Below are 13,887 nucleotides of genomic sequence, written 5' to 3'. Positions count from 1 at the left end.
CACTGATGCTCTGTAATGTGGTTTGGGATCAGATCGGTTCCCCTACGGATACCGTTATTAATTAACTCCCAAAACATAGCTGTATCTTTCAGTTGCGAGGCTGATTTAAGCTCCTGCCAAAGGGATTCTTCCCAGTTGCGCTTTGCTAGCTCATTTGCCCTAGCGTACTCCTTCCTTGCTACTCTTATTGCTAAGGGGTCTTTTTTCCGAAGAGCTAGTGATAGAGCCTGTCTTTTTTCTCTGCAGGTGGCAGAGTACCACGGGTTAGAGGGTCTAGGTGGGCATCCTTTCAACTCGCTACGCTCCTTGATGATAAAAAACGTTCCCAGCCTTTCTATTGTATCTTGGTAAAAATTAGAGAATGGGAAGTCATATATTTTCTCATAAGTACCGTTAATCGGTTCGAGCTCTGCAATCTTCTGGTCTATAAAGTCCCTTATGCTAAGAAATGTATCTTCCTGATGTAGAATCTTATGCCATTTAAGGCGTCGGTTGCAATTAGAAGGCACAACCTCTTTTGTTGACATCATTGGGGCATTAAATGGCTTAGTGGAATTAACTACCCAATTGCTATTGATTTGCATGCATAAGGGATTATGATCGCTATCTAGGGTAGATTTAACTTCCATATCCAAAAGGTCACCCCATAATCGTGTATCCAGCAAAATATAATCTATTTGTGACGGACAATTTGACCTATTATACGTGTTAGCCCCACTTGGATCAGAGCGTGTCCTGCCATTTATCGCTCTTAGATTATATTCTAAAGTTAGGGCATCTGAAGACCCTCAATGCTCCAGGAAAGGAAGTGAATCACCCTTGCATTTGTTCCAATAGAGCGAACATCGCTGTCTTCAACACACCTAGCCCCATCAGCGTTGAATCTCTCCCCCACATCACTTTCTGTCACTAGGCTGCTATGGCAAGAGTCAGTCATGGCACATTTTTCCCCCAATAAATCAGTGGGGGGCTTCAGTGGTGGGACCTCGTGCAGTCAATCAACTATGTTCAGTCCAGCCTCACTCCCCACCCTGACCAGTGTCCAGAGCGGAAAGTGTCTGATCTGAATAGTAGAGTGCTCGGAGGGGAAGTGCAGAACTCTAGGGCCAATAAGTTCTTAGCAATTGCTGCATTAAATAACTGTAGCTCAAATGCAATCGGTCTGGGAGTCACCCAATGTGATCCTCCTCACTTTTGCCATGTCTTCCCATATAACTGACCTACAGCCCCTTACATGGCGTAACCAGTGAAGGGCTTTATTTTTGGAGAGTTACTGCTTTCATAGCCTTGGGTGTTATTATATTTAGGGACCTTGGTCATGTAAATTGTTGGAAGGGCATTCCCTACATGGGTAATACTACCTTGAATACTCGTTCTGACCTGACTGCTCCGGCCTTCCTTGGGAGGAGCAGGACGCAGGTAGCCAGCTTTGGTGGAGGGTTGACCCAAGAATTTCCCATTGTTTCCCCGGTCTGTGACAGTCTCAGCGTAAGATCTAATAGCGCAAGATGGAATAATCATGCCTGGAGAGCCCTGGGCGCGATTGTCTGACACTATGGGTGACCTGACCCCAACCCTCAAAGAACTCCCTAATAATGCCCTATTTGCTATACTATTAGGGGTAGATAGTGGGAGTGGAGCAGGTGTAGCGGGGGGATGGTCAGCTCTGCATATAAGCACGTCAACCTTCTCTCTCAAGGATGCTAATTCCCTCTCAAGAAATCAATTCTCTGTAATAGACCCTTGTTTGTAGAACCACAACTGCCGCAGATTGCTGCATTAGGCTCTATGACAGTATGTTCACCCGATGGTGGAATACCCTCGGTAATATGTTCTAGGACTGCCAACCTATTTGAACAGGGTATTTGTATATTGCTCACACAGTCCTGTTGGGTCCCTTTAGTGGTGACACATGTTGGCATATTTGGGGTTTTAGCTGGCAAAATTACCTCTAGGGTCACATCAGATAAACTATGGACTTCGCAGATGGAGTGCTTATGGGATGATTTCTTGTTAAAAAATGAGGGAATTACTGTTCTCTGGGTCCGAGCTAGAACTTCAGCAAGGGGGTCGATGATATCCACTGGGTTGTTAGTGTTATTAACCCCCAGCACTTCTTCGCATTCTTTAACTATAGTTTCTATTCTGGTTAAAACACAATTGCTAGCTAAATGGGATACTTTCTTAGCATTTTTCCTTTCTTGCTTGCTAGTGTCCCCCCACCCTCCATTGACTTCCTTTTCCCCATTAGTCAAGAGCACTTTGACAAGATAAATAAAAATAAAACCCACTTTCGGATTTGGTTGCAATATTCTACAATAAAAGGAGACAAACTTAACAATCAAATGTCCCAATGTGTGACCACCTGGTCTCGGCCTGATGGTATCAAACAGTACCTTAGGTCCTTATGTCTCGTGGCCCTGACGAAAGAGGGGGGCCCTGCCCTGCCTCTTCCTGGCAATGACGGGCTAGGACCAGCCCGCCATTGGCGCGCACCCCGCGGGACAGAAGTGTCGAGATATTTAAATCCTCCTGGTGGTGATGAGAGAGGGGTTGCGTGACGGCTATCTGTCCCGCTGTGTCCTGGGGCGTGCAGTCCGGCCAAAATGCCCCCGCTGATACTCGAAGCGTCTTTGTTAGACATATCTGTGGATTTGGGATAAGTTAGTATCATGCTACTGTACTGAGAGATGTAGGTACATAACACTGTGTCACTGATGTTTTCCCCCTCTTGTCTCCCATGAATGCAGCTCACAGTACACCAGAGTAAGGCTGTGTGGAGGGCCATTGCGTCCAAGGTGCGGGCTCTGGGTGTCTCAAACTGACGGCGCACCCACTGCCACAAGAGGTGAGACGATATCAGCCAGCTGGCAAAGAACATGGCAGAGATTACCTTGCTGCTGCTCCCTCGCACTGGGCGGTTGGCATGGCGCAGCATGACACCACTAATGGGCTGCATGTTGGCCGTGACACAGCCTGAGCTGGATGCACGTTTCAAGGAGCATCAGTAGCAAGCTAGGGGTGAGTATTCTGGGAAGGGTGACTTTGGCTGTGAGTGGCTGTATGAATACACAGCCTGTGCCAGCGCTGGCCTATGTGATGTTGGTAGTGTGAGGCAGTGGCTTGTAAGTGGCATCTCTGTTGGGTGCAGCTGTCATGCTTTTTCGCTACATGTACTTTCTCATGTCATTGATGTGACGGCCCTTGCATTCTGAGTTGTAGCCTTATGGCATCGGCTGCATTGGGGCAGTCAGGAACATACCATGGCAGTGAACGGAAGTGTCCCTCATCTGAGTGTGCTTTCATCAATGCGTGCATTGCTTTACCTCTGATTTGTGAGTCTTAGACATCTGGCACCAATGTGCAACAGTAGTTGTGCCCCACAGTACAACATGGTGTATGGCATTGGCTCATGGCCATTGTGGAATGTCATGTTGTAGTATGTATCTGTGTTGTCCCCTCCTGCTCCATCCAGATCTTTCAGTGGCAACCTGGGGTAGGGTTCAACCTTGCCCCCATCATGGCCCTAGGTGTGCTCTGAGCTATTTTTGTGTCTGGTTGAACAGAGCCACCAGCAGGATGTTGTGCTGTGTTGTCATCACATGGCTCACTTATGCATGATTTTCTTGTTTACACGCACTGTTTGAGTCAAAAGAAGTGTGTTTGCACGATGTTTTGTCACAGGGTGGTGTGCAATACGTAGATTCATCTACAGTGATGCTTTCCTTACATATGTTTGTACTGTTGCTGCCACTGTACTGACTGTACTTCCCTCTCTCATGCAGCATCTCCCGTGGTCATGGAGGGACAGGGGACCGACATCAGTGGTGGGGAATCAAGCACAACAGCTGCACAGGAGCACAGTGACACAGAAGTGACCAGCGGCTCGGAGGGGGACTGGCATCTGCTGGAGGAATCACAGCCAGAGACGCAAAGCTCAACAACATCTGATGCCTGTGGTGACGCATCTATGTTGGCGGGCACAGGGAATGAGGACTCTGACTCATCTTCCACCACACAGCATCCAGTGCCCACCCTCCCATCTACTTCCACTGCTGCTGCCCGTTTTCACACCAGTAAGAAGGGTAGAGTGTCCTTCACTCTAGGCACAGCTGCCCCTGCCCCTGTCCCCCCTGCTGCCATCAGTCCTGAGTTTGTGGACCTTTTGCACCAGCTGTGTGTGGGCCAGACAGCTCTCCTCAATGCCTTCATAGACAACGACAAAAAATTGGCACAGGTGGTTGCTTTCATGGAGGGCATACTTTCAGACGTGGGTGGACTGCATCGGACAGTCCAGTCTTTATCCTCTGCAGTGACGGCAGCCCTTCAACTGGCACAAACTCAGGGTCCAGCACCTGTCCCTTTGTCCACCCCCCTGCCAGGGGCCACGTCTGACGATAGTTACCATGTTCCACAGACCTCAAGGTTACGATACAGCACACGAAGCACACAGCAACAGCAGCAGCCCAATCGGTCCAGGGCGCTGACACCATCCCCACAGAAAACTAATGCCACCCCAGAGCACAAAGACAAAAGTCCACCAGGTGACACCAAGGGCCAAAAAGCAAAGAAGCAGACCTTAGGCTCATATGCCTCAGAGGCATCCCCAGCCAAGGACTCTCCTGTCCCTAAAGCATCTCGCAAAGACAAGCAGACAGTTTCTTTGCCCACTGAGAAGGTGGTGCATATCAAGGGTACACATAAGTAGGGCTCCAAGGCAGATTCACCCACCACCTCGACTCCCCTTCCAAGCCCAGTGAAGCAGGGGAAGGAGGGCACAGTAGGGGTAACACCTGGTAAACAGTAGATGGAGGGGCAAAGGCAAGGCCATGTGAAGCGTACCACTAGATCCAGCACGTCCCCAGAGGGAGTGCCACCCTCTGCACCTAATGCAGCTTTGGTGGTGAGTATGCCTGTTGTGTCCACACCACTTCACATTGATCCCAAGTGAGGGAAGCCATTTAGACTCCCCAAGTAGTGGAAAGGCACCCCTCCACAATCTCCCACCCACACTGTGTCTCACGTCAGCATGACTCCACCTCCACGTGCCACTACGCCACCTGGTCCAAGCAGCCCTCCGGCTTCCCAAGCCACTGATAGCTCTACCCCATCTGGGCCTTTCTCTCCCCGGTCAAGTGCTCAAACTGTCCCCGACACACAGCCACCTCCCAGTCCGACTGACAGCCAAGTCTGTGTGGTAGTCATCCTCGCACATCTTTCTCTCACACAGCGGGCCTGTACTGCGGATTGTTACCCCCCTGACTGTGTTGCTGACCATGGCAGGGTGCAGTCGCACACATTCACTGTGCAGCTTCTCAGGGACTCAGTCTGCCCTTTGTCCTGCCCACTGGCCTTGTTGTTCACTGCTGTGTGCCCCTTGCCTGTGCAGCTTCTCAGGGACTCACTCTGCACTTTGTCCTGCCCACTGGCCTTCTCCTTCACTGCTGTGTGCCCCTTGCCTGTGCAGCTTCTCAGGGACTCACCCTGCACTTTGTCCTGCCTACTGGCCTTGTCATTCACTGCTGTGTGCCCCTTGCCTGTGCGGCTTCTCAGGAACTCACTCTGCACTTTGTACTGCCTACTGGCCTTCTCGTTCACTGCTGTGTGCCCCTTGCCTGTGCAGCTTCTCAGGGCCTCACTCTGCACTTTGTCCTGCCCACTGGCCTTGTCATTCACTGCTGTGTCCCCCTTGCCTGTGCAGCTTCTCATGGACATACTCTGCACTTCGTTTTGACCACTGGCCTTGTTGCTCATTGCTGTGTTTAACTTTTCCCTGTGCAGTTTCTCATGTACATACTCCGCACCTTGGACTGGCCACTGACCTTGCAGTTTTACCCTTCCCTGTGCAGCTTCTCATGTAGATACTCTGCCCCTTGGACTAGCCACTGGCCTTTCTGTTTTCCCCTTGCCTGTGCAGCTTCTCATGTACATACTCTGCACCTTGGACTGGCCACTGGCCATGCTGTTTTCCCCTTGCCTGTGCAGCTTTTCATGGACATACTCTGCCTTTTGTGCCTTGCTCTTCACTACTCTTGGTGCCTATCGGTGCAATATGTGAATAAAGACAGTTGTTCCTGTTGTCTGTTTTGTCAGCGTCCTTACTGAGTAAAGTTTTATCCTGTGTGTATATGGTTTACTGTGCCACATGCTCTGTGTGCCACTTCAACATTGCCAATGTCTTGTTTCACTTACTCTATTTTTTTGCAGGGGTGACAGGGACTTAATTCTTCCTGACACTGATACTTCTGGGTGCAATGATGTTGTTTTTATATGGCATACCGTTATCATTTTCATCCTTTGTTCATGTTGGCTATATTGTACACATGTCAGGTTGGGGGGCACTGCCAGCACATAGTGGGATTCTACCCACAGGTTGCAGCCAGGCTGGCCAGGGTTATCATGTATGTGAGTTCTTACTTTATGGGTGCCCATCCGTGTAGGTGTATGGTCATCTTGTGAAAGTCAGTCATCCTAGTCACATGGTTGACTTTCAATGTGTGCACTTGAGTGGTCAAGAAGTGTGCAGTGTGAAGGGCGTGACTTTGTTGTGAGTGTTGATGTGTGTTTGCCCCTGCATTGTCAACTACACACATGTGTCACCCAGGAGTTGGGTGACTGTTGTTTGGATTTTTCAGCCCTGTGGATGTGGTTTTATGCACATATGTGAGTTGTATGTTGTACACTGTGCGGTGTGTTGGTGTGTCCTTGCAGTTCTGGCTGACTCCTACTTGTTGTTTTTGGCAATTGTGAGTATGCAGAGTGTGTGACTGGCAAGTCAGTGTTGTGTTTTGTTGCTCATCCATGTGTCTTGATACTGTTTGTGTTGACTGTGCAGACCTGCTGATACACACTGGCATTGTGGGTGTGTTTTCTCATGCATTGCAGTCACATGGTGCTTTATTGCCTCCAGTATGGCATGTTGTGTGTGGTGTCATACCATCCCCTATCTGTGCTTCAGATGCCTACCCATTGTGAGTCTGCACTCCCTCTATTTGTGTATGGTACACTCCTGCCATGTCCACTACTGATGTGCACAACACTTCACTTTGATTTCAGCTGTCCCCTTGGTTTGCCTGTGTGTGTGCCTCCCCATCATTTCATTTGTGTCACTGTGCTTTGTGGTGCAGCTCTTTGCAAAGGAGCAATATGCCACTCATGACATTTCCCCAATTGGTTAGATGTGATGTTCTTGTGCTGTTTAGCAGTCATGGTTGCTCATATGCAGTTCAACTGTTTGTGCTGCCCAGTCCTCAAGTTGTTTCCACTTTTCTGTCCCAGACTTGTGCATATGTGGGTGTTGTGTTGGGTGTATGTGTGTTTCCCGTGGTACTGCTTCATTTCCTGAGTGTGATGTCTTTGTGCAGTGCTGATTGGTGTTGTGTGGGTTCATGTGTTGTCACTCATATCTGGGTGGGACTGGTATGTTTGGTGTGCACACACTGCTTGTTGTGCATGCTGTAGAGTGGGTGTATGTTGCCTTGTCCTTGCCTGGTGTGCATCCCCTGATGTCCTGCTCTGTTTGCTATGTGATTTTCCTGACTGTGCATCTGCTGTGTGTTTGATGTGGCTGTATTGTTCTGTGATGGTGCACTTCTTGTCTGTGTTGTGGTATGTTGTCTGTGCATTGTTCCTGACTGATGAGGTTGTGCACTCCTGTTGTGTCTGTGCTCACATTGCATTTCCACAGTTTAGCTGCACAGGGCATGTCTGTTCTTGTTGTGGTTCTGTGTGTGTTTCTGTTGAGTTATGTGTTTGTCTGTTGTTTTTGTGCAGACATTGCTTCTGGCATCCCTGTGTGTGTGTGCGATGTTTGTGTGTGATTGTTTGTCTGTGTATTGACTGGACATTATTGACACCCTTCTCTGTGTTTGACACTAGTGTTGTTTGCTGCTGGTGTGACGGGGGTATGTGTGTAGATTCCTACTTGTGTTTGCCAGTCATGGAGTGTGTCAATGGGCCCTGTATGTTGAGCTGCTGGCATACTCCTGTAAAGTTGCTGTATACATATGTGTGGCTGTTCACAGTTTGACTTCAGGGCCTTCCTTTCATCGCTGTGCCTATACATGGATTGCCTTGCTGTCTCCCTGCGTTGTTGCACTGAGATGACTGTGGTTTGACTTCACTCACTGTGCCAGCCATGTGTGCTTTGATGGGCTAAGGGTGTTGTTCTATGTTCCTTGTCTTGCATGTGATGTACAGATGCTTGGTGGTTATTTCCTTGGCCTGCCAATTGTGTGCACCTCAATTTGACTTTCCTATATGTTGTGCTCCATTGCTGGTGGCATGTGGACTTTGTATGTGTCTGTGTGTCAGTGTGGGGTATGTATGTTTGACTTGGCAGGCTGTGTGTTCAGTAGGATGTTTGTTCATTATATATGTGTGTGTTCATTTTGTGATTGTACTCAGTTTTCTTGCCATGAGTGTGGTGCTGTTGCAGTGTGTGGGTTGCCCTGGGCCTGTGCTTCTGTGCTGTATGTTCCTCTGCAACCACTCCTGCTAGGGCTGTCTCCCTAGTTGTTTGGTGTGTGGTGCAGGGTGTGCATTCACCTAGCTTGTTGTTGTGCATGGTGGTGCACAGGAGGGGCAAATGGCATGTCACTTCATAGGGGGGCTAGTGTGTGGAGGATGGAGATGTGGCCCTGTGGTCTTTGTGACCTGCCTATGCCTGGCACTGGCCCTGCCTTCTGCATTATGTGCATGTATTCCTTTGTCTTTACCGGTGACGTGACGTGACCGGGACATTATTGCAAAATCGCGGAAAATATGTGGCCTGGATGCGGAGGGGTGACTTGGTGGCAGGTAGGACATGTGTAGGTACACTTGTGTATGTGTTCCAGTCCCCACCTGGGTTTCTGATGTGGATAGGGACCCTGTCTCAGCCCAGTTGTGTGCTGTGATTGTGTGTGGATTAGTGTGATTGCGTACTTTCGGCGGCGTCCACGACGGTCCATGAGTTGCAGGTAATGTATCAGGTACAGCACCAGAAAGATGTATAGAGCTGGGTCCATTGCGGTCGTGACCGGGTGGAAGGGACCGGGACTCTGGTTTCGCGCTCTGCTGTCGAGCTTCCGCCGTCTCTGGTTGGGCGGTTTCTCGGCTGCAGTGCGACTGGATGTTTGGGGCATCCTAATTTGTGGAGCGGGGTGGACGTCATTCCATACGGCAGTGAGTCTCCATTGGATCCCACCGCCGCTTTGGTGGGCGCACTTTGATAGCGGTTTGCGTCGCACCACGATGGACGGGAAATGGGCTATGTTTGGCCATACTAATATGGCGGACGTGGGTACCGCTGCTGGCATGCACCACCCCCATATCTGTATCGTTTTTGGCCACTATAGGGGTGGCAGGGTATACTCAGACATGAGTCCCTTTCTCACTGCACCATCAGGATTCAAGCAAGCCGGGCCGAAGACGGCTGAAATGCCAGAAACCGGTCCCCGGTAGCTTGTCTCCTTTCTGGTGAAGAATTGGCTTGATAGTTTAGTCTGCCCTATTCCCATGATGCACTGGGCCAGGGACAGACTGATTTGCATATAGCCAGGTTCTGAACTGGGATGGTGCAGTGAGATAAATAACGGTGATGGATCAAGCCCTGATCTTTGGACTGGGTAAGAGTGGTCTGCTTAATTCAGACACTCTGTTCATCACCACCCCCATATCTGTATCGTTTTTGGCCACTATAGGTGTGGCAGGGTACACTCAGACATGAGTCCATTTCTCACTGCACCATCAGGATTCAAGCAAGCCGGGCCGAAGACGGCTGAAATGCCAGAAACCGGTCCCCGGTAGCTTGTCTCTTTTCTGGTGAAGAATTTGCTTGGTAGTTTAGTCTGCCCTGTTCCCATGATGCACTGGGCCAGGGACAGACTGATTTGCATATAGCCAGGTTCTGAACTGGGATGGTGCAGTGAGATAAATAACGGTGATGGATCAAGCCCTGATCTTTGGAATGGGTAAGAGTGGTCTGCTTAATTCAGACACTCTGTTCATCACCACCCCCATATCTGTATCGGCATGCAGTAAAAGGCATTTTCCGCCACTGCATGCTCTGCGGTTGTGCCACCGTCCGCCATACTAATAGGCCCCTAAATGTTAATTATTTCATTGGCTTGAGACTCTTGCGGGTGAGTAGTCACGCCTAACATATACTGATTGATTGATTGCTTGATTGATTGATTGTTAATTATGTATATTATGTTATACTTATTTACTTTAGTTTTATTTTAGGTGAGGTCTTCTGGGGTCGTAGGGCGTTAAGGTAGGAAGTTAATTAAATAATAAATATATTTTTTTTAGAATAGGAAGAAATTATAAAGCTAATTTTTAAAATAGTACGTAATAATTATTAAAATAGTAAATCATGCTAATTGACAATTATCTATTTAATTCATTATGAGTTAAGTAAATTGTTCAACTGTTTTGAATAAATATATATTGATATATCTTTAATATTAATTAATAATGTTAATATCGAATTTGATATTTTTCTAAATGTATAGGGTTAATCAAATATTTAATGTGTTTGAAGTGAAGTTTTTTCCCAACTGTTGCTTAGACTGGAGTGGGAATGCTGAATTAAACCCCTCTAAAGTCCAAAGCTTTCCTGACTGTTGCACACACTGAATTGAATTGAATTGAATGTAGTCTTGTAAAGCGCGGACTTAGCCCAAGGGCATCAAGGTGCTAGTGCGGGGCAGTCGGACACAGGAAAAATAGGGGCCAGCTTAAGCAAAGGTGTCCAGAAAAAGCCAGGTTTTTAAGGCCTTGCAAAATAACAGAAGAGAGGCCTGACAGGAGATCTCTAAAGGAAGAGAGTTCCACAACTTGGGCGCAGCCGTGGAGAAGGCTCTGTCACCCCATTTGAGTGGGAATAGTACATCCTACCCCTCCGAACTTCAACGCTTTTCCTACCGTTACAAAGGCTTGATTGGGAATAGTAAATGTTACCCTAAGGAAGTCCACCACTTTCCCTACTGTTACTCTAACTGGAGTGGGAAGTCTAAATGTAACCCTTCCAAAATTTAACTCTTTCCCTACTGTTGCTTGGACTGGAGTGGGAATAGTAAATTTTACTGCTCTGAAGTTCAACATTTTTCCTACTATTGTGCTGTTTGTAGTGGGAATACTAAATGTAACCCCTTCTAAGTATTACACTTTCCCTACTGTTGTGTGTTTGGATTGGTAATAGTAAATTTTACCCCTGCTAAATCCAACACTTTTCCTACTGTTGAACAGACTAGAGTCGGAATAGTAAATTGTACCTCCCTGAAATCCAATGCTTTCCCTATTTTTGCCCTGTTTGGAGTGAGAATAGTAAATCCAATGCTTTTCCTACTGTTACACATACTGGAGTGGGAATAAAATATTTAAGCCCTCCAAATACCATAATTTCCCCTACTATTGTGCTGAGTGCAGTGGGAGTAGTAAATGTTTTTTTTTTTTTTTTTTTTTTAGTCCTCATTTTGCAACTTTTAAGTAAGGAGATATCAGGGTCCCACTTTCCCTTTCTTCTCTTGCCTTCCCACCTTCCTGGTGGATTCCGGAAATTTGGGGCCCCTTACTTCCATTTACTTATTTTGAAGGTTACTCTCCGGGGTTGATTGAGCTAGCCATTCTGGCTACTCTATTTGGCCTTCAGTTGGATTGTTGCTTGCACTAATCATAGGACTTAGGAAAAAAAAAAGAAAAAAAAATAAGAAATAAAAAACAACATCCCTAGAGCCTCCTCATTTTCGTTAAGTCTTTAGCCGCTAGTATGATGATTCTCCCATAACTCCCAAAATTTATATTTTTTAGAAAATGGTTTCTTCTTTTTATCTAAACTATAAATTCTTAAAATTGACGTGGACTTGGACTAAAATAGTAGGTGGACTTGGCATAATCCACTTTAGACAAATCTCCCTCCTAGCCAAGAGAATTAAAATAAACACTAGATTTTCTTCATGTTTTGTTAATTTGACTACTGAGGGAGAGCCAAATACCCCAAATAATACTAAATCAATACTCACAGTTAGCCGTTTTCCCAACACCTCTTCAATAGTCTTACCCACTTCTTTCCAGAAACCGTCGAGATGAGGGCACTGCCAGAACATATGCAGGTCATTGGCCTTCATTAAACCACATTTTGGACATGACTTCACCGTAGCTCCGCTGAATTTGGATACTTTTTCAGGCGTCCAATAAGCTCTGTGGGTGGTATATAAGTGGTTTCTTTTTAATGCCGCAGATGTTACTATTGACCAGCATTTACTCATTGATACTTGCCATAGGTAGGTCGTATCCAGCGTTGGCAGCTCTTTCCCCCAAATTCTCTCCGGTATCCGAAATTCTTCCTCCCCTGCAGCTATGAGAGCCCAATACCAGAATGATATTTCCTTCTTGAAGGGTTTATCCAACATTTTCTTTTCCAGTAGGATGTTGCCAGTCTTATTTTCCTTCACGGACTTTATCCAGCTCGAAAGTTGGTAATACTTAAATTTAGAAAGTGAGGAATTCGCGGTTTGGTTCAGAATCTCCCACTCCAAGAGTTTATTCTGATATAGCAGTTGTCCCCATGTCGTTATTCCTGCTGTTTTTAGGGGAGTTGAGAGCGAGTCTTTAAGACACTCGGGTATAGTAGGTGAGTTCCATATTGGGGCTTTATCACTATAGAGTGGAATATTCACTGTCGATCTGATACAGTACCAAGATTTAGCAGCTGCCCTCAGAGTCTTCAATTTAATTTTTTGGAAAAATTTTGGGTGACCGAATTTAAAAAGGAAGTGGCTAGTATTCTTGGTTAACTTCTGTAAATAAAATGGGTATTCTTCATATGGACCTAGCATAGTTCTTATATTTTTAAATTGAAATGCTCTACAATATTCCAGGATGTCCGGGGTAGCTAACCCTCCCTGATTTTTCCTTCTCCCTATTTTAGTCCAAGCAATTCTAGGTTGTTTGGATGACCATATAAAGCTTGATAACTCTCCTTGGATTTTCTTTATGTGCTCTCTATTGAATTCTAACGGAATTGCACCCAAAATAAAAGTAAACTTAGGCAAGATTGACATTTTTAGAATATTCGATTTTCCTAAAATCGTCAGGAGTAGGCCTTTCCATATATTCAATAATCTCTTGACCTCCCCATGTATCTTCTGGAGATTAACTTGTGCTACCTTATATAGATCTTTGACCAAGAAATATCCGATCGCCCAAGACTGGGACGCTACCCTGATCGCGTACCATCGGGCATGCGCCCAGGCCGGTATAGAATGCCATCCCGACGCGGAATAGAGGGGGCCCAGTTAGTTGCTGTCCATGTTGGGCGCGGAATTTCCCCCCCCCCCGCCGCCGCCCCCTCCCCCCCTTCCCTCCCCACCACCTGCCCCGACCGCTGAGTCCTTCCACAACGAGAGATGTCCCCTGCCGCTCCCCGCCACTGCCCTTCCCACCCCCCCGCCCCCCTCCGCCCTGCAGCCGCAGCGACGCCACATCCTCAATTACCCCCGCCCCGGCGTAGCCCAAATAGGGTGCACCACACACAGCCAGGGTTCTGGATACACTACCACACACACAAATGCTAGTCCAACAGTTGTTGAAATGTTTCTCCCTCCCCCTCTTCTTTTACTTCCCAGTTATGTCTTTTGGTTGACGTAGAGATTGTTAATGCTGTACTCACGCTAATGCTCGATCCCCCCTCCCCATTTACGTATCGCACAATGCCAGCTGGATGCTTCCACGTACAGAAGGCGGAAACCCAGCGACCCGTATGACGACGGGGGATATGATCCTGCCCTTGCTCACTACTGTGCTAATCAGGGAACACAACTTAAAACAATGACTGTTGGATTTTCATGACCACTCTGGTCCTTACGCAGTGCTACGAGCCGCGAGCACTGCAACACGAGA

This window comes from Lissotriton vulgaris, chromosome 7, assembly GCF_964263255.1.
Source record: "Lissotriton vulgaris chromosome 7, aLisVul1.2, whole genome shotgun sequence".
Lineage (NCBI taxonomy): Eukaryota > Metazoa > Chordata > Amphibia > Caudata > Salamandridae > Lissotriton > Lissotriton vulgaris.
This window is presented reverse-complemented; position numbering follows the sequence as displayed.